Genomic DNA, 23,664 nt, shown 5'->3' with positions numbered 1-23,664 from the left:
GATTTCCTCTTTTGGAAGTCTTCTCATCTCTGTACCTTCCTCATGTAACCACACTGGGGTAAAGAGTTCTCAAGGTGGCCTCATTTAAATCTTCTGTATACAGACAACAGTTCAAAATAGCATTTATTTCTTTAAACCAGAACCATACGCTAATAACTTGGTTGATAACTACATTGAATCAGCAACACTTATTTTTAACACTTTCACCTTTTGCTTCATGTCTCAGGGACAAGGGGGACACAGCATGGATCATATACACTGTTGGGATGCAAGGACCTGTATCAGCATCTCACACAACTTCCTTAATCCACTCTTCCTTGAAATGCCTCTTGTATTCTTTAAAAATGCTGCTCACCACGTACGTTTGTAAAACTACATTTGCAGAGTGTTTCCATCAGGCTCATAAGACTTTCTGTTCCACAGCAAAGCACTACTGAATAGTATAGACCTTTACTGTGGCGTTGCCACATGGGCTGATCTTGTACCCAGCAGGTGAATCTGAGGGGGCTTATTTTTTTGCTTTTATGAGGCTGCCACCAATCCTTTCTGCATTCATGTGCTTGAAATTTCATTGTACCTAGCTCCAGCACCTATGTGGAAATTCACTTTTAGTGGATTTGCTTGCCAATGCATTCTAGAGTTTTAAAGGGCTGCTTTAAACAAAGTGACCCCCAAGGAACGCTGTTTCTGTGGTGATCTTGGTATTACGGTCTCCAGCTACGTCTTTTTGAACTCCTGTGCGCGTTCTGTGCTTTGCAATTTGTTCTGATGACTGGCTTTCAGAATGTATGATTGCATATATTATCTACATATATATGCATTATCTATGCATCGTAATATTCCTTGGGCTGGCCACCGTCATTTTATACTGCACTCTCTGTATGTACTGCAAATCGGTTTAGCCTCTGTCTGCATTCAGGTTACACCGTTTGACCTTTGTTTAACTGTGCTCTTCAGCTCTTTTACTGCTTTTTCATTAGGGAATCATTTTCACTTGCCTTCCACATGCACCCTGCTCTTTAGAAAAAAAAACAACAAAACAGCTCTGTTTCTCACTGTGACTGACTTTCAGTTTTATCTGTCTGTTATAGATGCTGGGCAGTTTTTTGCGCTGGAGAACTATTTCAAGGCACAGCGCTGGTCTGAATATGGGAGCTGAAGAGTTGTGATTACACCCCCGTGATACAGGAGAGATTCTAGCTGCTAGTGTAGCAAGCAGCTGGCGGGCCTACAGCTCCCTTTCCCTCTGCAGGTGAGCCTGTCCCATGTTATGTTCTGCAAAATGTGGATTCAGGAGGACTGAAATCCATTTGAATTCAATGAACAGCCCTTAAGATTCCTGTTTCTCTAAAACTAGAAAACTTTTCACTTACTTACTCTTTAACCTAAAGGAGTTTAGACAATCCAAAATACTTGGTTTTAGGATTACTCAAAATCTTAATTTTTCATGTTAGCAAAAGGAATTTTTCATCTTTCAGTTCAAACCAACCCACATTTTTGATTCAGCCACAAAATCAAAAGCAGCACAGTTAATCACAGCTATAATCACTTCTATCACTACTCTCCAATTTGTTAACTATTCAAAAATAATCCCATAACTGGTTTTTACACTACTATGCAATGCTAGAGCAAGTGGTCTCAGCTGATTTCTAGGTCCTTCTAAAGAGGAGGAACACACCTTTCCCAGGCGGTACTCCTCACGCAAGTACACACAGCATTCAAACGACCTTCTTGGAGTTTGCAGTCCTCTCCATTTCTCCCACTGGAGCCTACGGTAAATCTCAATTATCACATATGTCAGATTCAGAAGCAACACAGAGGATTTCAACCTCTCCAATTCCCCGACACAACATCACTCAGGTCAGAAAGACATGCAATGCTGCAGCCAGCATCTCCTCTGCCAGGCCCTGTTCCGCACACTAAACAACTCCAGTGGCTTCATATACTCAGTTTATTTTTTCCTGGTCTAAAATGCAGTTTTTTCCCAACTCCAGTCATTGAACGTCAGTCCCTTAGATGCACGTGTAGGAGATTGTTTCCTGCCACTTGACACGCTATTCCCTCCTCTTTGTGCACCCACAAGACTAAAAGGCAAGCCACCAGCAAAGAAAGAACCCACCCCAGCACAATGTGTGAACATTATAGTAGATCACAGCCAATTACTGTAAGAGTTTTGATCATAAGCTCAAGACAATTGAGTTACAGGTTTTCAGCATATCCTTTTTCCAATGAAACCAGCTCGTGTCTTTCTTTCCTTTTTTTTTTTTTTCCTCCTCTTTCTTTTGGTCAGAGGTTGGCAACCTTCAGTAAAAGAAGAGAAATCCAGCCCCTGATCTCCAAGTCTCAAGAGACATGGATCACTGCTGTGATCTTTGGTGTCATAGGGCCTTGGTGCTGCCAGAAATGCAATTTCTCTACTTGGTCTTCTTGGAGATGCCAAGTTTTTGAGACTCACAGGCTTCCTTTTACTTCCTCTGGCAGAACGTGCTTGAGAATGGCTTCTAGCAATATCAGGGAAACGAAACACTTTTGGTAGGTGAGCATACCAGCTGCATCCACTGATACACAGTCAGCATACAAAAGCATGGAGCCCTTAATGACGGGTGAGAATACAGTTCATCAAAGTCTGTGCTAGTGCTGCATGCAGAGCTATATAAAAATTGACAGTGAAGTGAACCTGAGGAGAAGGCAGGCCTCAGATCTCAGCTACAGACCTCTGAATTCAGCCAGGAGATCCCATGGAAGGTTAGTGTCTACTTTGATACCAAATAAATCTCTTTCAAAAGAACCAAGGCATGAGGGAAAGACCACTGGCTGCATTCTCCAGCCTACACACAGCCTCAGGGTCGTTCCAGCCCAAGAAAGCTGACTTTTTTTTTTTTTTTGTCACAGTCAGCAACACAAGCCAGAAAACGACTCTCACTGCCAACTTCTCTTTCCACAGGCATCAGAACACCAAAGGGACTCTGTGGCCTTGTTCACTGTTTAGCCAGAAGCCTGTCAGGACTTCCTGGAACAGGGAGGACACGAAGGGGCTTTGCACCTTCAGTGGTTCTTCTTTAAGTCAGAAACACACGTCATGAGCATGCTGTGCTGAAGTTACACAATAAAATTAAATGTTGTACTGAGTACCCAGTCTCCTTCTCCCTACCATGCCCCCTCTTACACACACACACACAAAAAAAAAAAGTGGGAAAATCCAATCCAACCCATCCCAGAGATGTAACCCATGTGTGTGGTTCATGTTACTCACTAGTATCTTCAGGGACAAGAGGCTCAAGGTCATCGCAGACCTGAAAGGCCTCAAGTCAGAAGATCAGCCATGGGCCAGGCCACTTCATGTGCTGTGGGCATGTTGGAAGGAGACGCAGGCAGTGCATGGCTGTCAGAAGCAGCCTGCTCAGCACAGACGTGTCACTAGTCCCACACACAGCTTCTGCTGCCTGTGCTTGTAAAGGTGCCAGTGCTGGATACAGTTAAATACCCCAGGGTGAAAGGAAAGCCCCAGTGATTTTCGAGCCGCAGCTGCTACACCATTTGTACAGTGGAGAAAAGCCTTAGTAGGTAGAGAGGCACAGAAGGAGCTGGCAAAGGATTGCAAGTTTTCCTTTTCTGGGCAGTGGCACATCATTTTGCTGTGGAGTCTCAGGTGTCCTGAACAATAGCAGTGGAGCCAGTCCCTGTTTTGGTGATAGAAAAGAAACTGATGTTCTGGGGAGAGACAGAGACAAGTCAAGCCAGTTCCAGACCGTCATTTTCCTTACTGGCTCATTCTGCTCAAATCACAAGCTGGAAAAACTGGAAAGGTAAGCAGTCCAAATTAATGGGAACATCAAGTGAACTGGTTTATGTATTGGTTTAACTGGAACAGGGAGTACAATTCCAGCTTTGGGCACTAGCTTTGTAGCCATTCCCTTAGCTTACCTTCTACCTGAGAAAGCCGTGTGTAGGCCTGAATTATTCCTGGTCTGTCCTCGAAACACATCCCAGTCCCTTGATGCTTGCGTGGCACCCATCACCACAACTCTTATTATGGGATGGCAACATTCATATCCTACCAGCTCATTCTTCCAACTCCATGTAATTAGGAATGAAAAAAAATATCAGAAACAATGCAGAGCAGGAAGCTGTCTCCTTCCTCACACCGCTCCTCATGCATTATTGTTGCCACATCTTACCCATAGCATTTGCCCACCAAACTGATATTTTTCTTATGGAAGGAGAAAAAGCAGTTTTTAGGAGTCCTACAACTGGTAGGAAATAATCAATTTAAGCCTAATGATTAAAAAAATCCCCAGGTATATATTTATAGTTGATTCCTACCATAGAGCAGACTTCACCAGATGCTCAATTGCATTTCATCCTTAAGAGCAAACAAGAGCTCCTACAGATTAGACCTTTCCAGCAGAGCTGCTGCAGATGGGCAGATCGCGGTGTCCTGCTAACTATCACCGAGACCACAGCGGTACAATGATTCTACTTACTAAAAGCAGTAAGTTAAAGTAAGCACCGCAAAGGGAAGAAAAGTGGCATGGATCTTGCAAATCATTCCTCTTAAAATTCCTTATAAACTGCAGGATGGACCCATATTCTGCAGACAGGAAAATTCAAGCACGGTGGCTTTGTTACAAAACTCAGTAAAAAGAGCAAGTGTCTAATACCCCTGTACACCAGGGTTGGTCATCCCCACCTCCAATCCATACAATCAGCAATCCCAGAAACTAACTGCTTCTGCGTGCACATTAAAGACCTGAATGAATGCATAAACGAGTCAAACTGCCTTGTCCAGTTTAAAACTACAGCATGACATAACTGCAAGTCATTGTCATTAAAAGTTAAAAAAAAAAAAAATCCACACCTGCCAAATACAGCTCCATTGTCCACTGCTGAGTTTTAATGACAACTGCTGCATCTTGGAAAGCTGTTCAATAATAAGGCACTACACTTCCCCGCCAGGACCAGAAATCAGATACTGTCACTTATCTACATAAAAGGCACACATAGGAAAATATCCCACAGCCATGTGGCTTACACAGCAATCAAAATCTTGGACATCCTCCGCACACAGAAATTTGCTCTTCTTACAATATATTCCAGTTGGCCAGCATGCTAAAAATCTCCACTCAAGATTTCTGGCTTTTCCAATTAAGCTTATAGACAAAAAGTCTTTTTTCCTTTAATGACATTGCCATTTATTGCAAAGCTATGATGAGCTCTTATCTCATTGTGGTGCCCCATGATAACTCCTTACTCACTGAACTTCACTTTTTGATGCATGAGGAACAGCAACATATACTTAAATAGCTCTATTTAAACTGGCCTTATAGTTGAAACAAATCATTCCAAGCACAGCACTGCATTACAGTCAGAACTGCTCAAAAGCTTAGGATACGATATTCTTCAGTATTCATAGAGCTTAATACCTTCAAACAGAAATTACTCAAGCTGATGTATCTCTCATTATTATTAAGTCAAAAAACGAGAAGAGGATGATTGATAGTCAGAGATTACCAGGGCCAACATAGTGAGAGATCACACTCTATAGACACAAGCAAGCCTGGGTGGGCTCTGTTCCCCCACAGCTGAGTGCACTGGGAATGCTGCAAAGCACTCTCAGTGCCCCTCGTCCGAGAGCCCAAGCATCTCCTCATTCAACAGCAGATCCATCTGGTGCTGACGGGTAACAGAGAATTGCCTAGTCCTTCTAGGCCACGGGTGCAATGCAAGCTTTCAAACTTCAGAAGAGGGAAAAATAAAAACCCACAGAAACAACAACAAAAAACCCCACACTCAGAAAACAATATATGCACCTGCATAGTCTCCAGGACTCTCCCCCACCCCCCAGTTACATGGAGATGGTAAATGCTGTGAGATATCAGGGCCTTTCCAGGAATAAGCAGCACTGCTTGGATCAGGGTCTTTGCTCTGCCTAACACTGATACGGAATTGGCTTGAGAATTCAAATTGGACCTAGGTTAGAGGTAGGGAGTCCAGTTCGGTATGTCCAGAAACACTTTGGGAAATGAAAACATGGTCATTGGCCTGGCCTGTTCACTACTAGCTTCCTACATTAGATACTTATGGCACACTGGTATCGCAGGAGAGGAGGAGCCAGATTCACATGCCCTAAATTGCACCTAAGTCCCTGTATCTTTTACTTCCTTCCAGCTGACTCCTGGCCTTCAAGCATAGAGCTTTATGTGGAATTTAGGCCATAAGAACCTGGTCTTCAGCCTCTCAGCAAGTGGAAATACCCGCAGCTGACTGGAGATGGAAGATATTGAACACGTTACAGGAGCAAATACACCTGCTGAGCCTACACAAACACACACATCAACACATTCTTCTGCCTCAGGGGTCCCCAGACTTTGTGACCTGTCACACAAAGAAAAGTAGAGATGAATTTATATACATGGACCATGTCACAACCGGACAATGCAGGTGAAGCAGGCAATGGGAACAACCTCCGCCTGCTGACCGTGCTCTGCAGGATCCATAAGTCAGTTTTCAAAGCAAGACACTGTACGTATCACCCCTCATCCCTACCACCACTGTACTGCTTACTGAAGTCAAGCTACTGAAATGTTTCCAAGAGCATGGGGAGTGTTATTTCCTTTCCATAGCTGTTGTGTATCAAGAAAGATCATAAGCAGATAATACCTCAGGCACAGGTAAGAAAGATGGCAGAGTTAATGTATCCAAATCTTTTTCACACACAAGCACACACTCTGAAATAAGCCAGAAATGCTAATTGTGTTTATTACACTACAGTATAAACAGCAATCATGAAGCTAAAGAAAGTAACAAAGCATCCCTGCCTGAAGGGTCTTCCCTAGGCTATTATGTATCAGAGGAAAGATACAAGCAGAAACTTGAGCCACATTAAAAGAAAAGCTCTGCCCAGATACAAAGTCCAGCACTGAGCCCTAACGTGCAGGAGTATTTCACTCTCCAGGGCAGAGGGGCTTTCTACGGCGGCACCGTTTCACATCCCAGCTCCAAAGCATCCTCCTGAAAGCACTTTGGGAGGGAGCAGACAGACACAGTCTCTCTCATGCAGCATTCAGCTTCAGCGGCGCAGGAGGGCTTCACAGTCCCTGCCTGCTCTCACAGCAGCTCTGAAGGAAAGGGGCACAGCTGTTCCCACCTCAGAGCAGGAACTCTGATGCAGAGAGCCTACAGACCCCATCAGCCATCTCCCTTTCCTCCAAACCCAAAGTATGCTACGGAACAGGCCAGTACTTCACATCCCTGAGCTCAGCATGCCACTATCTAGAGTCAGCTATAAAAGCCATCAAGAACAGGGCTGCATCTTAAACCTACCCATCACAAAGAAGCAGAAATGACGTTCCTCCACCCACGCACCAAGACAGGAACCTGCCCTTCAAAAAGCCAAAGTTCCTCACTTCGTCTACAAGGTACTAGCAGCGGTGGCCACAAGTCTGTATCCTCCATGCAGCAGAGCAGGACTTAGCTCTCTCAGGTGAAGCAGACAGAGGATTTCCTCCCTGCCATTCCCACCCCAACCTAAGTTGGCCGAGCAGTGCCCTAAACCTCCAGACTATCCTGTGCGAGACAGAGTGATGACTCTCAGCTCCTGCAGCAGAAATGAGCCTGCTTTACAGAGCAGACACAGGTTAAAATGCAGAGCAGGGAAGAGGAGCAGAGAAGCTCTTCCTGTTTGCACAGGTACTCCCCAGGGAGAAGGAGACACTGGTCCCAGCTCTGAGAACAACTGGTCCAAACACCAGCTCATTAAATGCACCAAAGGCCCTGAGGGCAGACAGTGTATCCTGGACTCGACTCTACCTCATTTCCAACCATTCTTCAAAAGGAAGCAGCGAAGACATGTCCAATCCCATGGGCATGCATTGAGTGAGTTTCAAGATTGCCTCAAGGAGCTTCAGCAGAAGAACATCCAGTTCTCCATGTAGAAAGGTTTGAACTGTATATTGAGCTGGTCACTGCTGTAAGATGGGGACATTTCCAGTTATGCTCAGCAACAGAGAAAGACAACAATAGATTTGTTAAAGCACAGTACTGAGATTAAGGGGACCTTCTTTCTACTGACCTTTCTTGACACCACATTAAACACCCCTCTACAAAAAGATGGGCAATAGAATTCTTTCTTGACATCACAGGAACACTTGAGACTAAGTTAATTGAGTCAGTGCCTTGGTCTTCTTTCAAATCAAGTGAAGGACAGTGGTCAGTTTACATGAACAAAGTATGAGATTTTTTTTTAATCATTTTTTTTTCCCCTCATGTGCTGAATACTACTAAATTTTGCCTTGTCCTATGCAAAGCATACAAGGTTAGAAGCAAAACAAGGTCTTCGCTCACACGTGATGTTACTTACACTGGCAGTGCCAGATGCCTTGCTGCTCATGTTCCCACATCTGGGGATGTTCCACGAGTAACCCACTGTTCCCATCCACTCCATGTCACACTCTAATAAAGAAAACCAGTTCATCACTGTTACTCCCACTTCCCAGTTCTTCGGCCACTGAGGAGGCACCACAAACAAAAGCGAACAACATGCAACTGCTCTGTTTGCGTGTCCTGAGGACTAGCTCTGCACACTGGTGCCTGAAGAACAAGCACATTGCAAAAGCATTATGTTTCCAGTGGCAAGATGGACGGGAAAAGTGCCAGCCACTAGCTGTAACCCTTTTGTCATGCCAATTGCTGGCTGCTATGAGGATGTAAGTTAGGTACCTCCTTAGAAAAGAGCTCTGCATCTCATCCTTCCAGATGGAGGAGGAATGATTCATACACACATAAGCAATGCTAGAACGACAGCTGAAGAGCAAACATTTTTTGTTTTCCGTTTTGTGTTACAGACATGCTCAGGGGCCTTAATCGCAGCAAAAATTGAATTGAAGACGATGACACTTTGTACCCCAAGGAATGCATGTGCAAAACCCCAATGCTACTTTTCACTGGCCTTGTCAAGCCTCATGTTGCACACACACACCTCACGTGCCTCATTCCCCTGCTTTCTCATTTTCACAGCATTTCTCTGCACAGAACATGACAGAATAACTCCACTTACTCAGCCGTCACATCACGCAATCACAAGTACAGGGGGAAGCACACAAGAGATGGATCAGGTGTCGGGAGCTCCAAACTGACCAAGGACTGACTTGTAATTCAGAAGCAAAGCAAAGGATCTCTTTTCTTTCCAGACACGCCAGGGACCAAAACGCACACATTTACTAGGCCTAGATGGCTGATAAATGCAGAATAGACAGCAGGCTCAGCAGTCACAGCACTTGCCTGCATGGTGCCCATTTCTTTCATGGAGGCCACTGCACATCTCCTCCTCCCCACCTCACCTGCACAGCACCTTTGCCACACCCTCGCACTCCTCTCAAGGGCCCTGCGTCCTGTGAATCTCATTCTGTTTCTCAGTACTAACCTGTAGATTCCCACCTATTTACTTTCCTCTGGCCTCTCACAGATTTGTGCAGTCCTTGGAGCAGAGATTATCCATAAGCACCTGGAAAGTACCTGGAACATCCCGAGTCCTACGGCAAATAAATAAACAAACAGCAATGCATAAGCATGCAACATGTATATTAAGACAAGCATAGAGCAGTCATCTCTGACAACAAAAGCAAGGGTAGTAGCTTCTTCCTGCAGACAGTGGTAGAAAATCTACACTTTGGGGTACATCCCCTGACCAGGAAAACCTTCAGATTTGCCTTTCCTGCCACCCACTTCCCTCCTTCCCCCATCACATTATCCATTTCTGAAATCCATGCCACACTTTTTATTATAAATTATTCTAATCAGTTTTGTGGCATGGCAGAAATCCAGCAGAACCTTCAGAAATACACATGCACACACTAGCTATATAGCTTCTTTATTTCATAGGAGCCTTTCACAACAGCCTGCTGCAGGGTCTGGGAGGATTTGGCAAACTTTCTTAGCAGTACTCCCATGGTGGTGACCCTTTCCTAAAGGGTGCTAGATGCATTCACCTATGCTACTTCCTCTCTTTGTAAAAGAAGGATTTTTCCTTAATCTCTCATTAAAGCCAGGAAAAATTGTTCAAGCAGGAATTTTTCCTCCCCTGTTTTTCAGGTTAAAGAAGTGTGACTTGGGGGTGGCGAAGGGGCTGGAGGGAACCTCTGCAGACCAATGCAGACCTTCTTTCTCACCCCACCCTCTTCTGAATGGAAAGATGTAAGATAGGCTGGGTAATTGCTCCAGCTCCTTCAGGATCAGGGTTCAAGTGGGGAAGAAAGAGAAAGGAAAAAGAAAAAATAAAACAAAAACCACAGAAAAGCCCCAGAGATAACAAGGATTCTTAACTTTTCTTGGGTAAGGAGCACAGGCTACTTTTGTAGCTCTTGAAAGAAACCCTATACCATTTGCTCACTCATGCTGCAACAGCTCCAGAAGGAATCTGGATCTGTGGTTTTCCCATAAAACTAATAAGGAGATTTGAACCCCACATTGGGGAGGGAGAATAAAAAAAAAAAACACAACAACAAGCAATTTAAACACAGAGCACCACCATCTTGTTAAATAATATGTTAAGAACTCATCTGCAAGTCTGTCTTGGCCAATGAGGGACATAGATCAGGAAGATACAGTAATACTCACTAGCATGCAATTAGTCACTGCTGTAAGCACTTTAACTCTGAATTTCTTGTATTACAACATTTCAAACACTGTTGTTTTATAAGAGTGCTATGATAGCTGTCCAAGCACCACAATCAAATTATGCTACCAGGACATTCGGGCAATGGATTATCACAGCAAAGGAAACGGATTATCACAGCTTTTATTCTGAACAAGGGAAGACCACCTCATTTTGAATACGGCAGGGGCAGGGGAGGAGAAGACTATACCTGAGATTTCTTTTCTAATTTTCTTTTTCTCTTTTGGGCTTTCCAAGGTAGGAATGCCACAAAAATCTGCCAATCTGAAAAGACAGAAACTGCCTTTCCCTAGACTTTGCACTGAAATATCTGAAAACAGGGAAGAAATTAAAAACACTCCAAATCAAAGGGCAGTTAAAACAGCCTCCTTGCATTGGCTGAATGCTGGAAGGATGCCCTGTTCCTGGGCATCTTCCCATTGCGTATCTGGCTCCTACCATCACCAGACTTCAGCTCTGTTTAGAAACTTTACTATCAGATACATTCCCTCTCACAGGAAGGAGGGCCCCTTACCTTCCAAAACCTTCAACGTAGCAGGTTCAGCAAAGGATCAGTGTGTTCCTTTAGACAGGTTTAATAGTTTAAAGGTTCTCTTAAAAAGGCTGCACCTTTTACCTTGACATCACCACAGAAAACCTATCTCATTTTATACCTTAGTTCTCACATTCCATCACAAACCAAATATTAGCTTTTTTAACTTCACAAATCCTGTTTGGTTTTTTTTTTAAAGAGTACTTTGGTACCTTCAACACATACACACATACTTCTTGGTGCATGGTACTCAAGACGCCCTGATTCTGACCTCAATTTCTTTGGCAACAGCCAAATATTCCAACACAGGATGAGGGAAAACCCACTAAGTCTTAATAACATCCCTGCGATGCAGTCTGAGGTCACTAGTAGCCATGCCATATTAAAGATAAGAAAAGACTAAAACAGAAAAGACAGCCAAATAAATAGAAGCAGAATAATAAAAAAAAAAAAAAAAAAAATAGAACTGAGCTCCACAAAGCACAGAACAAGCAAAAAAACCTGCTTTGCTACAGCACAGGGCACATGTCTGAGGCTGATGACACCTGGGTATTATTCCTGGCTGTGGTCCTGACTGCTTCTGGATGACTGCACCAACTCACGTCAGGATCTCCCTTCACGTTTTCCTTTTGGACTATGGGTCAGCGGTGGTGAACCTTTTCCTTGCCAAGGGCAGAGGATACTAAATATTACCGGCATCCCATACCTCAACATGCGCCTTAGCACTGCATGGCAGCAGCACAACCGCTCTCCATACCAAAACCAAGAAGTGTGGGCCACAAAAAACAGCAGCTGGATGCCAGTCCCCCAGATTTCACATTCCCACTGTAAGCTTTTTAAAGAAGGATCCGTTGCTATTTATTTGTACCCCACGTACAGCAGTGTTATTCAGAGCTGTTAATGTGATTCTATAAGCAAGCTGCAAGACTGGTAGTTGATTAAGACTAGAAAGAACAACAACAAATGGGAAAAAAAATGGCTGGAAAGAAGGGGAGGGAATCAAAAACAATGACAGAAAAGGAATTCAGTAAGACAGAAAGAAGGAAAGCAGACAATTAAAAGATACTTAGAAGAAAGGAAACAAACAAACAAAAAAAAAGACAACCAAAAGTGAAAAAGGCATCCACAGGAATATCTGACTTCATTTCAACAAAAAACAGGGTGTGTTTCTTTTTTTAATGAGAATGTTGAATTTGTATAATCAAACAAGCAGTATTTTATTTTGCCCCACAGCACATATATGGATATAGACTTTTAAATTTTAAAGAGGAAGAATCCAAGCTCTCAACACACTTGTGCTCTGAACTAATGTTTTAACCACATTAGTAACAGCTCATGAAAAGACAGCAGTGACTACAATTCCTTCCCTATCTAGAAGCTACTTTTTCAGAGTCACCATTGCTACTGTAATTTTGCAGTTATGAAAGACTTTATCCTCGTTATTCCTTGGGACCTTCCTGTTTCACATGGTAGGAGCTAAAAAGGTTTTGTTCAGGTTCAGCAGAGATCTCTTCATCCCTGTTTTTTTCATTTCTGTGTTCTTAAACTGTCCTTAACTGGACACCTGTGGCAATGCCAGAGATAGGAAGTACTGTGTATCACTACAACTACAGGCAAATATTTTAGAGAATCAGGATACTATGTTACTCCAACTCCCCCACCCTTCCTGTGACTTCACCTGCTCATAATCATTAGAAAGCAGAGTGTCATTTCTAAGCTGTAGTTGAGCAGTAAAAGCACCATGCTGGCCCTCACTGGCTCTATTTAATTAGAGATTAGCAGAAACAATAAAGCATAGGGAGAATATAAACATAATGTTGCCAGTTTCCCAGTAAAAAGGTTTGGGTTACCAAAGAGATAAGAGGAAGGCTGCCTATTTTATCTGGGCAGCCGGACCAGCAAGTTTATATTCGCTGGAACCACGCCCCCATCAGAATTCCCTCTGAAATGTCAACACGAACCGTATTATTAATTTTCCAAGTTGCTGACCTTTACTGTTGCCTGCATCATAAATCCAGCATTTTGAACTGTTCCTATTCATACAAGAACATGCTCCGCACGCCTCATGATATCTGAACTTTGTACGTACGCTGCTCACATGTCACAAAAGAGATGCGCGCTGCAGCGTCCCTGAAGAAGCTGCTGAGATGGACCTTCCTAGTTCCATGACGTCCACCAGATTAGCATCAATTATGCTGTCCACCACGAAGGCAGCCAGGTTTCCCAGGTTCCCCCAAAGACCTCAGTGTATCAGCTTGAATAAAATGTTTCAGAGTATTTTATCAAGGGTCATAGCATACAGGTATTTTAAAATAAAATCATTTGATTATGAACTTAAGTTTAATTTCAATCAGGAAAAAAGAAAAAACCCATAAAGTCCTTGGATTAGAAGACAGCCGTGCCCATTTACTGTTCCTCCCAATTAAAATGTTTTATATAGATCATCATAACTTAATGCATCATACATGTTACACAGCGCTCAACATAAGGCTGTTGATCTGTCATTTCTCTGTAAGCGCTTAATGTGATGAATGATCTGGTTACTTGTCTTTCTGGTATAAAAGCGGGAGAAGCTTTGAGACAAAGAAAAAGGCCAATGCATAATACAGATCTTACAGTGATTAATATCAGTCCTCCTGACTCACATCTCTGAAAACATTTAAGGTCACTATTTCTCTTTTATTTTTACCGTGGATTTCAGTACATCTCATCAGAACCCTCCAAACACTTGAGATAATTTAATTTAAAGCAGAAACAGGAATGTGAGGAACATACACCATTTGGGCTACAACAAACAATGCCACACCAGAATGTCCTAAGAAAAATAAGTGACCTTCACTTTTGCCTCTGCTGACAGGCACACTTAAAGCCACTTGCAGGCCAGGACGTTAGTGTGATTTCTGGAAGACAATCTAATAAATAAAGATTTAAGAGTTAAAAAAAAAATCTGACTACTTATTGTCTGAACTGAAAAACCTGCCTTTCCAAATCAACTATGGTTTGGCAAGCCTACATGAAAGGCAGACAAACAAACAGCATCTTTTCCTTTTAACGTGGAATCTGCAAGAAAAAGAAATCAGCATTTTATTGATTTCCATAATACCATCTCTACAGTTTAACAAACTCACTCAGCTGCTAATGCTAATTCACTGATGCTATGGAGCCTTCCCATATAATTATACACCCTCCACTTCGCTGAGCCCCAGGGCGCTGTTTCTAACTTTCCAGAGGACCACTGCACCAAAAGTAGAAACAAAAAACCCTCTCTTTCATTACCCAAAGCAAACTGCAAACCAAATTTTGCTTATTTAAATTGGAAAATAGAGAGACTTAATTTTTAAGACAGGGAATAATCTGCCAGTCTGTGTATATTTTCAGATTTGATATAGTGACAACAAATTTACATTTAAACTCTTCTCCCCACCCCTATTTTTTTTTCTTCATGAGAGTACACAACAATACAACACATAAATATTGCCAACAATTACGATTTCTAGGGGGAGATTCTAAAGTCTTTCTCAGCTCAGACGTGTTTCAAAGGGGTGATTCAGAATCAGACATGGAGACTTTTGTGAATGTCACTATAATTAACGTTATAAAAAAAATGTAAAATGTTACCATTGCTATAGGGAATATTTTATAAGTGAATGTATATTTCAAAGATATTTTAATAAGTTTTTATTTAAAAAAAACAATAACTCTGGAACACCTTCTAAACCAAATTAGAGGAAGATACATTCTCCAAGTCTAACATCCAAAACGTCCTAAATAATTAATGAAATAAACTCTGCCATTTTTCTCCACATCTTGAACACATTCAGCAGTCCACAACCAAGCAGAGAGCTCCAGTATACTTCAGTGACAGTTTTGCTCAATTAGGGACTGCAGAATTTGGCCCAGTTAATCTAGTACTGTCTATCTGGAAAGAATGTGGTGGAACTCTGCAGTGTAAACACCCTCCCCAAATGGCTGTACCTAGTCCCCTTTCTTGCTCCCCCCATTTGCCCTGCCTTGATAGTTCAGATCCAACTGTACTGTATTCATCACCTCCATCAAGATTCAGTGTGCTGTTTGAGCTAAAATAGCTTAATTTTGCCATGGTTTCCCATGCATATATTAATTTGGGACCAGTTAATCTATTTCCTCTGAGAATGGTGAAATGTGTGGATTTTTGTTCAACAAACAAACAAGTTGACAGTATCAATACAGAGTTGGAGAGCCTCTAAAAACAATCTAGTTTGCATAATTAATGTTAATTACAATAACATCTCAATCAGTGACACAAAAGCTTAGCAATGAACACAGTCATACAAGGAAGTGAAAACATGAAACAAACATGAAAGAATTGTGTCTTGTTCTGAAAGAGTATCAAGCAAACTTTCAAGAGATTTATAAACATGAACATAAAGGCAGAAGACAGTTCTGCTTTGTTAGACTATTTTCTTCACAGGCTGCTTAGTACGGAGCTTTCTTCTGAGATTGTAATAAGACAGTGGATCTGAGCTGTGGACACACCAGATAATATCTTTCTACAACATCACATCCAAGCCATTATCAACTGCTTTAAAGAAAAACAACTGAGGGCCTGATCCTACTGCCAGTGATTTCAATAGCAAACACTTAAAACAATGAGATGTGAATGTTTGGGGAGTTCTGGAGAAGGAGAAGAAGAAGAAAAAAAAACAACCCCAACTTGAACACCACATGTAGGTATGGATTCCCTCAGGCACAGAGGAATTTCAGGACAAGATAATGAATTTTTCAACAACCTTTTTCCTACTTCCCATAGCAACAAGGGAAAGCTAAACACACAGAAAAACTTACCTGCCTGTTTCACTGGTAGCACAGAAGTCTTAAACAGGGTTTTTTTTGGTACGGTCACTTAACAGAGCAGCTTTACGTTTAATCCGCAGAAGTTTTCTTCACAACCCAAGAAAAATAGTTATCCAATATATTCTTATTTCAAGGGAAGGGAAAAAAAGAGTTACGAAAAAATAAGCGCCACTCTACCTCACCCAGATTGGTACTGTAGTACACAAGTAGTCATACAAGCATCGCAGGGAGTACTTGCGCAGTAAAGCACCACTCAGCGTGCGTAAGGGTGGCGTAATTGGGTCTGATGAGAGAAGGCATCAGAGCTTGTCACGTCACTACTACAGGGGCCGTTCTGAAAACATGGGTTTCTTGATTACTTTTCACATTAATGCAAATCCACTCCATTAAAGTTAAGGAAGTTACACTGGTGCTAAACTAGTACCAGATGAGAAGCAGGCCCACTTCATATTGATTTAAGAGACCACAGCTCAAGGACCCCCCATAAAGGCAAAATAACAGACATTTAGGAAGTTTTTGGGTTATGTGGGCAAGTTACTCCTTGGGATAAGGACTGATTTTCTATTTGGTATCCATCTCTGGGCTGATTTTTTTTTTTGTTTCCCTCCCCCTCTTTACAGATAGATGCATGCAAGATTTGTTAAAGAGTTCATTTTCTCTAGAAATTTACTGATCTTAACCATACTTAAGACTACACTTACGTAGCCACTGACTAAAGCCATACTTTACTACTTATTTACAAGAGTGCTTGGCTTAAAAAAGGAAACTTCATGTGGAGGATTCTCAGAATGATGCTGGCCTTTCCTCTTAACAAAAGTTCAGTAGATTTATTTTTCAGATGCCTGAGAAAGATGATTTTGGAGCGCTGTGAGGTTTGGTAAACTTTCAATTCAGCAATTAGTTTCCATATGATATGAATTACAAAGACTGAGCAATTAATATTAATAACTAAACCCAGCAAAGTACTAAGGCTTCAGACGCCCTGTGTATGGAAAAACTGCTGTACTTGATGGGGTTTTACATGTATCTGTTATTTTAGCTACTCTGAACGTACAACACACAAGAACATACACCACATTCACGTTTCTAAAAATACATTAAGGAGGGGGAAAAAAAAAAAAGACAATAGTAATGAAATAGATAACCATTTTACATTAAGTGCTCCCAATATCAGTCCAAGCCACCAAAACTGCCCACTGCAGACCACGGCTTCACCCTATGACACACGCATTTTCCTGCCACACCAAGTCATGTCCAGGTAATACCGAAACGTCCAGGCACGACAGGGTGGGCAGGAGGATGGTGCACCTGGAAATAAGAAGGTGGGTTTCCCTGGTTTTCCAAGACAGTGGCTGGAGCCTGGTCCAGAGGGGTCTGGCCTGCTGCTCTACCCGGGTGGCTTTCAGGAGCCCCTTGCCCCTCACGTCAACCTTTGCCACAGCCTCAACCGCGGTCTCAACCAGGGGGGAAAAAATAAAAAAATAAAAATTGCAATCAAGTGTGTCATCGGCAGCGTGACACGCGTTTGTAGTTCGCAACGACGCCGGGTTTTATATTTTTTTAATTCTCCCCCCTTTCTTTTACAGTCCGAGGGGGAAAGTATCTCCCCGGCCGGTGCCAGGCTGCGCTGCGAGGCGAATGCCCCAACTTTCCAACACTTGGCAGCCAGCGCAGGCACCCGCCGCCTCCGCCGCGCTCCCCCCGCCCGCCCCGCCGCCTCCCCGGGCACCCGGGGGCTGCCCCAGCCCGCCGCCCACCCCTTACCCCCACCCCAACACCCACCCCCTCCCCAGAAAGGAGCGAGCCCGGGGAAGGCCGTGCCCGGCACTCACCCGCTCCGGGGGGCTCCGCGGCGAGGGCCGTTGAGAGAGGCGCTGAGGGGAGCGGGGGGCGGCCAACCCGGGGTGGGTGTGGAGAGGCAGTGGAGTGGGGGAAACACACGGGTGAGGAATTTAAACCGGAGAGGGGGAAATTAATCTAAAATGAGCGTGCGGCGAGGCGCCGGGCTGCGCGACGGAGGCGGCGGCCAGGCGGTGAGGCGGCCGTGCTCTATCCCATGCCGCTGCGGTGGCCCCGGGCGGCGGCGGCAGCCGAGCTGAGGGGGAAGTTGGGGCCGCAGCCGGCAGAGAGGATGTGACACCGTGACAAGTACGGCCCGCCAGCCATGTACCGGGGAAGGAGGCGGGGGAGGCGGCCGCCCGCACGCAGGGGGCCGGGGCAGCCCAGGCAGCACCGCCCGCCCGCACACGGCATTTAACGGCGCTGACGGGCCGCGCCGTGACTCACACACGGGAGTTAGTCACAGGGCGGGACCGGGGGTGGTGGGGGGAGGCCACCCCGCCCCCCGGGCGCCCCGCCAGCCTACGGGGCTCCGCGGCCCGGCGGATTGACGCGAGGGCCGGCCAATAGGCGTGCGGATCTGCCGCCAGCGCTGGAGCGGCCCCTTCGGCCCAATGAGTCTTCTGAGGACACTGCCGCGAAGTGTTGGGGAGGGCTGAAGGGAGCCCCCGCGGGGCGGGAGCTGAGCCTTGGCCTGCCTCCGCGGCCAATCAGTATTGAGGATTGGGTTGATGGGCGGCCCGGCCCGGTCCAATCAAACGAGAGCGGGGGAAGAGGAGGGGGGGAGAAGCGCCTTCTCCTGCTCCCTCTCCGGGAGATGGTCACGCAGAGAGCGGAGGGCGGGGGAGGGAGCGTGACTGGAGCCGGCGGGCGGGCGGCCCGGCCCGGCCCGGCCCGGGGGAGGGGCGCGGGCATCCAGCCGGCCCCGAGGGCGGCGGGCGGGGGCGCCGAGCTGGCTCCGGTGTGAGGGCGCGGGCGGAGGTTACCTCAGCGAGCGTCGGGGGCGGGGGCGGGCATCGAGGCGGGGGTTACCTCAGCGAGCGGCGGAGGCGGGAGCACCGAGCTGGCCGAGGCGGGGGTTATCTCAGCGAGGGGGGACACCGAGCTGGCCGAGGCGGGGGTTACCTCAGCGAGCGAGGCGGGGCGGAGGGAGCGGGCCCGGCGCCTCTCAGACCCAGGGGAGGGGAAGGGCTCGCCCCGGCGCTGCCTGCGGAGCGGGGCCGGCGGCCGGGCGATGTCCGGGGCGGAGGGGGGCTCGCCCCGGGGCAGCGCGGCGCAGCCAAGGTCGTTTCCCGCGGGAGGAAGGAGACGGGAGCTGGGGCCTGCTCCAGGGGAAGCCGGGGCGGCCCCGCTGGCACCGGGCGGGGAAGGGCTGGCCGGGCGCCGGGTGGGAGGTAAAAAGCCTGAGGGGGGACTGACTGAAGCCAGCTCGGCTGTGGAAGCCTCGGCTTCCCTCAGCCCCAAAGGACCCCGGGGTTTGGAAGTGGGAAGTTGGGGTTTGCGTATGTTTGACAGGTGTCACGGCTCAAGGTCTGAATATTTCCACCTCCGCCCCCCCCCCCCCCCCCCCCCCCGCCTTTTCCTCTTTTTTTCCATTCTGACGGATTTTTAGAGAACAAAGCGCATCTCATGTTCCGTTGTGATGTCAAAATTTGACCAGATGAATGAAAAAATAATAGCATTGACAGCTGCATTACAAAGTGCAATTCCTTTTGTGCTGCTGGGGGGAATTGACAGCTAGGAGCAGTATCAGTGTAAAAAAGCAACACTGTTTTCACAAATGATTAATATTGGAGGAATTTATTTTGGGTAGAGTGAGGAAGTAATGCCCACTAGGAGTTTCCAACAAATACTGAAGCCTTACCAAAAATTTAATCCCTGTGAAGGAAATGAGATCCTCAAATTGTATTTCACCTCTTCATCTCTACATACAAACTCTTAAACTGAGACATGTTTTTTTTGCACTAAAAGCATAGAATAGCTGATAGACTTCTGTAGGATAATGAGATAACGCTGTCAGAAGAAGGGACTGCATTGGTGTTTTCCCGGGCTGCAAAAATACACAGCTTTGTTTGCTTTAAAACTTGTTCCCTGGGCAGAGTGCTATAAATACATTTTTTTTTCCTTATTTTGTCATCCACAGTAATTGAAGAGCTGAAAAACTATAACCTGCAATAATTTCTTCTTGGTTTTCACTTTAGAAATAGTGGGACTAATTACAGTCTTTTTCCTGCTTGCTTTCGAGATCCAGCGACCTGGAGTCAAGATTTCATGGTTCCTCATTTGAAGCAGGAATGTTAAATCACACACCAAAAAAATGGCCTGCAGAGTTCTCCCTTAGCATCTAAGGCATCATCCTGCCAGCTGTTCTATAGTGTCTCGTAAGAAATCCAGGATGGACGGTACTCAAATTGCTCTAATATGAAAGGGGAAGAAAAATAAGACCAGTAAGGCCATCATGTCAGGAAAAAAAAAACACAAACTGGTGGCATACAGATTTAGTAGGGTTTGAGTGGGATTTTTCTTTTTCTTTCATCAAAGAAGGAGCAGAAGTGGGGTCTTACACTTTCCTGAGCATCTAGCGCTGGCACACAGTGAATTTTAAGAAATTAGCTATTGTATTTCATGTTACAATTTTACCCCTAAACACTATGAAACATACCTGGCTTAATGCTGTGGGGATTTCTCCCAAAGCCGCCTTCATTATGCTGAGGGTCCAGGGACTTTCTGACAAGCAGAATTCCTTGGGCAGCGGCACTGCTCTGCTCATCAGCTGCATAAAGCCATAAATCTTTCAATTCTAAGATAATATTGGGAAAATAACGTCATTTAATCGCTACCCAATCTCTCCTGTTTCTTCAGTCTGCTTTGAAAGCATCTGAAGGCTTCCCCACCCTGACTGGCACGTTCAGAAAACTTTGAGGATTTGTTGACTAATATTTCCTTTCCTGTTGGAATCTGCTGTGCTCTGCTGTTGTAAATGCTCTTGCTTTAACTGCCCTTGGATTAGAATAAACTGAATCCACCCTGTTGTTCTTTTGTTGCATTTTATTTTATGCGTACTGCATTTTGCTCTTCTTCTGAGTTTGCATTAAAATTTATGAATACGACCGTGCGTTTTGTTTGGCACGGACCTGTTTCCATTGAAACCCAAGAGAGTTACCTTGGCATAAGGGATTCATTTCAGCTAATCATTAGGTATAACAAAGGATTTTTTATAAGTGATTCCCATATTTGAATTAATAGCAAAAGCAGAGGATTTAAGATCTTGTCTTCTTTATTTTCCCTGCCATAGTAAGAGGTTAAAATACTTGCAAGGTTTATATAACCTTGTTAATACAAGCAATACTTTGGTAATGCTCACACGCCGACCTGTGCTTAGCAACTTACGAACGCTGCACGAAAGAGGGCTTTGCATTGGATTCCGTGCAATTTGTCAAATAAAATGAAGAACAGAGTATTTACCATTCAATGAGAGATAAATATATACACACACATTGTCTTCAAAGAACTGAAAGGGGTGGGAATTTCAGAGTGGATTGTCTTTTTGTAGTTGTATCTTCTTTAACAGCAATATTCTAACAGAAATTGAGCTCACGAATTTGAGCACGATTGCTTCTGGAGGGTGAAAGTCTATAAGCAATCATCTGCCCTGCTGCTACAACCTACTGCGGGGGCTTCGCGCGCGCGCGTGCTCCCGGAGACAGCGACCGAGGTAATATTTCATATCATCGCGGCGCTGCATCTTTCCCAATATACAGCAGTTTTTCTTCAGGGCCAGTGCTGGCAAGGGAACGATTTTATGAAGATCTCAGCTTTTTACTTTTAAAATCTCGATTTCACAGTTAACAGAGAACTAAGTTTGAGAACACGGCCCACAGCCGAAGGCGATTTCTGTTCGAGGTGGTTTATTTTGGGTTTTGCGAGTTTGGTTGTTTAGAATCAGTTGTTTAGGAGCATGTTTGCTTCGGCTAAACTGAGCTAAGCTGCTCTTCAGTTAGACTGGGTTTAGAAATTACTGCCTTTCTAGCAAACTGCTTCATAGCTGCTTACGATTAAACTAGTGCTGCTTAGCCGAGGATCAGGGCTAGCTGTTCCCTCAGCAGGGATAGTTGTTGTCCCTGGCTTGGAAATTCAGTAGTTCACCCTCCGTAATTTGTGTGCGGTGCAAAACTCTGGAGGAAGGTCACGCATCTTTCGTCTGGCTCTGGCTTTACCTGAAGTCATTTAGAGAGAAAGAAACAAACCACAAAACCTGAAGTAAAAGGAGCTCAGGCAACCAGGTCTGCTTGAGGTGCGTTGTGTGCCTGCAGCTGGGGTAGGTCCCAGGAGCTTGATGCAGCTCTCCCGCCCTTGTCAATGGGGAGTAATTCCCCTGAAGCCCATGAACTGGAGATTTCAAAGCCCAAATCAAATCAGGGTCTGGTAAGAGGGGCCTGATCCCTCCTCACTTGCATCTGTGCACAGTCAGAAATCTTTGATCCCCATGCAGGTGCCTCGGTGACAGAAACTTTGCTTTCAGCTACATCTTCGAGGGAGAGTCAGAAGGGGTATATCGTGTTCAAGGGAATGCTTGCTGAAAATATTTGTTCTTTTGAGCATAATTGAGATGATTTGGTAGATAGTTTCACACAAAGACTTCAGAGCCTGGCTTTTTTTATTGCAGGACAGCTGTTTACAAAATCAGGTGGTTTAGTTAGCTATTGACCTTGGGGAATACCTTTAAAAACCTGCAAATATTCACTTATATGTGAATAAAAGCAGTGAACTTTCTTCAGCTGTGTTTGCTTTTTGAAAACATTCCAGTCAATTAGATTAGCAGCTAGAAATGTTTATGGAAAGAATTTTAAGCCCATTTTCAAGGGTATTCATGGAAAGCAAAATTTTATCTCAAAAAACCAGTCATCTTATCAGGTGTTAATTTATGTTCATCAACTCAGGGAATGCAAACCAGTATTATATGTCTGATTTGTTCAGGTCGTGTATCTCTCCTGTTTATCCAGTCTCATCTCTTTCTGCCGTGCTGCTTCCTATTCCTCTGCTACACCAGGGATGGAAAACATAACATTTTATTTGTTCACTTCACACCTTCTGCATTTCCCTCTGAACAGAGGGCTCCTTTCTTGAGCAACAGTGAAAGTAAATTGCTATCACAAAGCAAACTTGGGGCCCTGGAATATAAAACCGCTCCCTGCAATATTTAAATTCCTTTGAAAACCATCCTCTGCCATATGTCTATAAACACTGTCCAGCTGCAACGAGCTTATAGATTCTCGGAGACCATCTGAATTTAGCAAAGAAATAACAATGCTGTGTGCTGAGATACTGTCAATTGCCATTTTAAACATTTCACTTAGAGCTTTAGATACTTTTTATTCTTCCTCTGTTGGCGTTTGTTAGGTAGAACTGGGAACAAAGGTATACAAGTGTAATATACTTGCTTTTCTTAAATGAGTTTCATCTTTCTAAATAGTTATATGAAAATTATCGGGTTTATTACAGTACAATTGTGCAGTTTAAAAGGCTGAGATTTAAGTTTAATGTCGCTACTGTCATCACATAATCAGGCTAATGTGCATGCTCCAGCAGTTTAGCATCATGTTCCCAGTCCCTTCGCTTAGCAAATGACCAAGAGAGAAGATCCAGAGCTCTTGTTCAAGAGAACAGACCCTCATTTACTGAAAGGAACCAAAAACCTGTAACGGTTTATCCCTAAACCATGCTGTTTACATGCCTGTTTGTAAGCTGCTCCTACACCTTACACCGTGCTGCTTCTGTTGGTTAATGC

General features: G+C 44.5%; 2 protein-coding genes across 3 annotated transcripts in view; one reads left to right on the top strand and one right to left on the bottom strand.

The window, feature by feature from the left end:
* Positions 1-18,262, bottom strand: part of SERTAD2 (SERTA domain containing 2) — an 83,857-nt gene extending 65,595 nt beyond the window's left edge. For both annotated transcript variants that reach the window (XM_068408486.1, XM_068408495.1), the window contains exon 1: positions 17,870-18,262. The gene's annotated coding sequence lies outside the window, so the exon portion shown is untranslated. The remainder of the gene's footprint in view (positions 1-17,869) is intronic.
* CEP68 (centrosomal protein 68) overlaps positions 1-23,664 on the top strand; it is a 179,604-nt gene that overhangs the window by 44,550 nt on the left and 111,390 nt on the right. The window lies entirely within an intron of this gene.

The sequence above is a fragment of the Nyctibius grandis genome, chromosome 1 (assembly GCF_013368605.1).
Source record: "Nyctibius grandis isolate bNycGra1 chromosome 1, bNycGra1.pri, whole genome shotgun sequence".
NCBI lineage: Eukaryota > Metazoa > Chordata > Aves > Nyctibiiformes > Nyctibiidae > Nyctibius > Nyctibius grandis.
The sequence above is the reverse complement of the archived record's forward strand: the minus strand, read 5'-3'. Positions and strand labels throughout refer to the sequence as shown.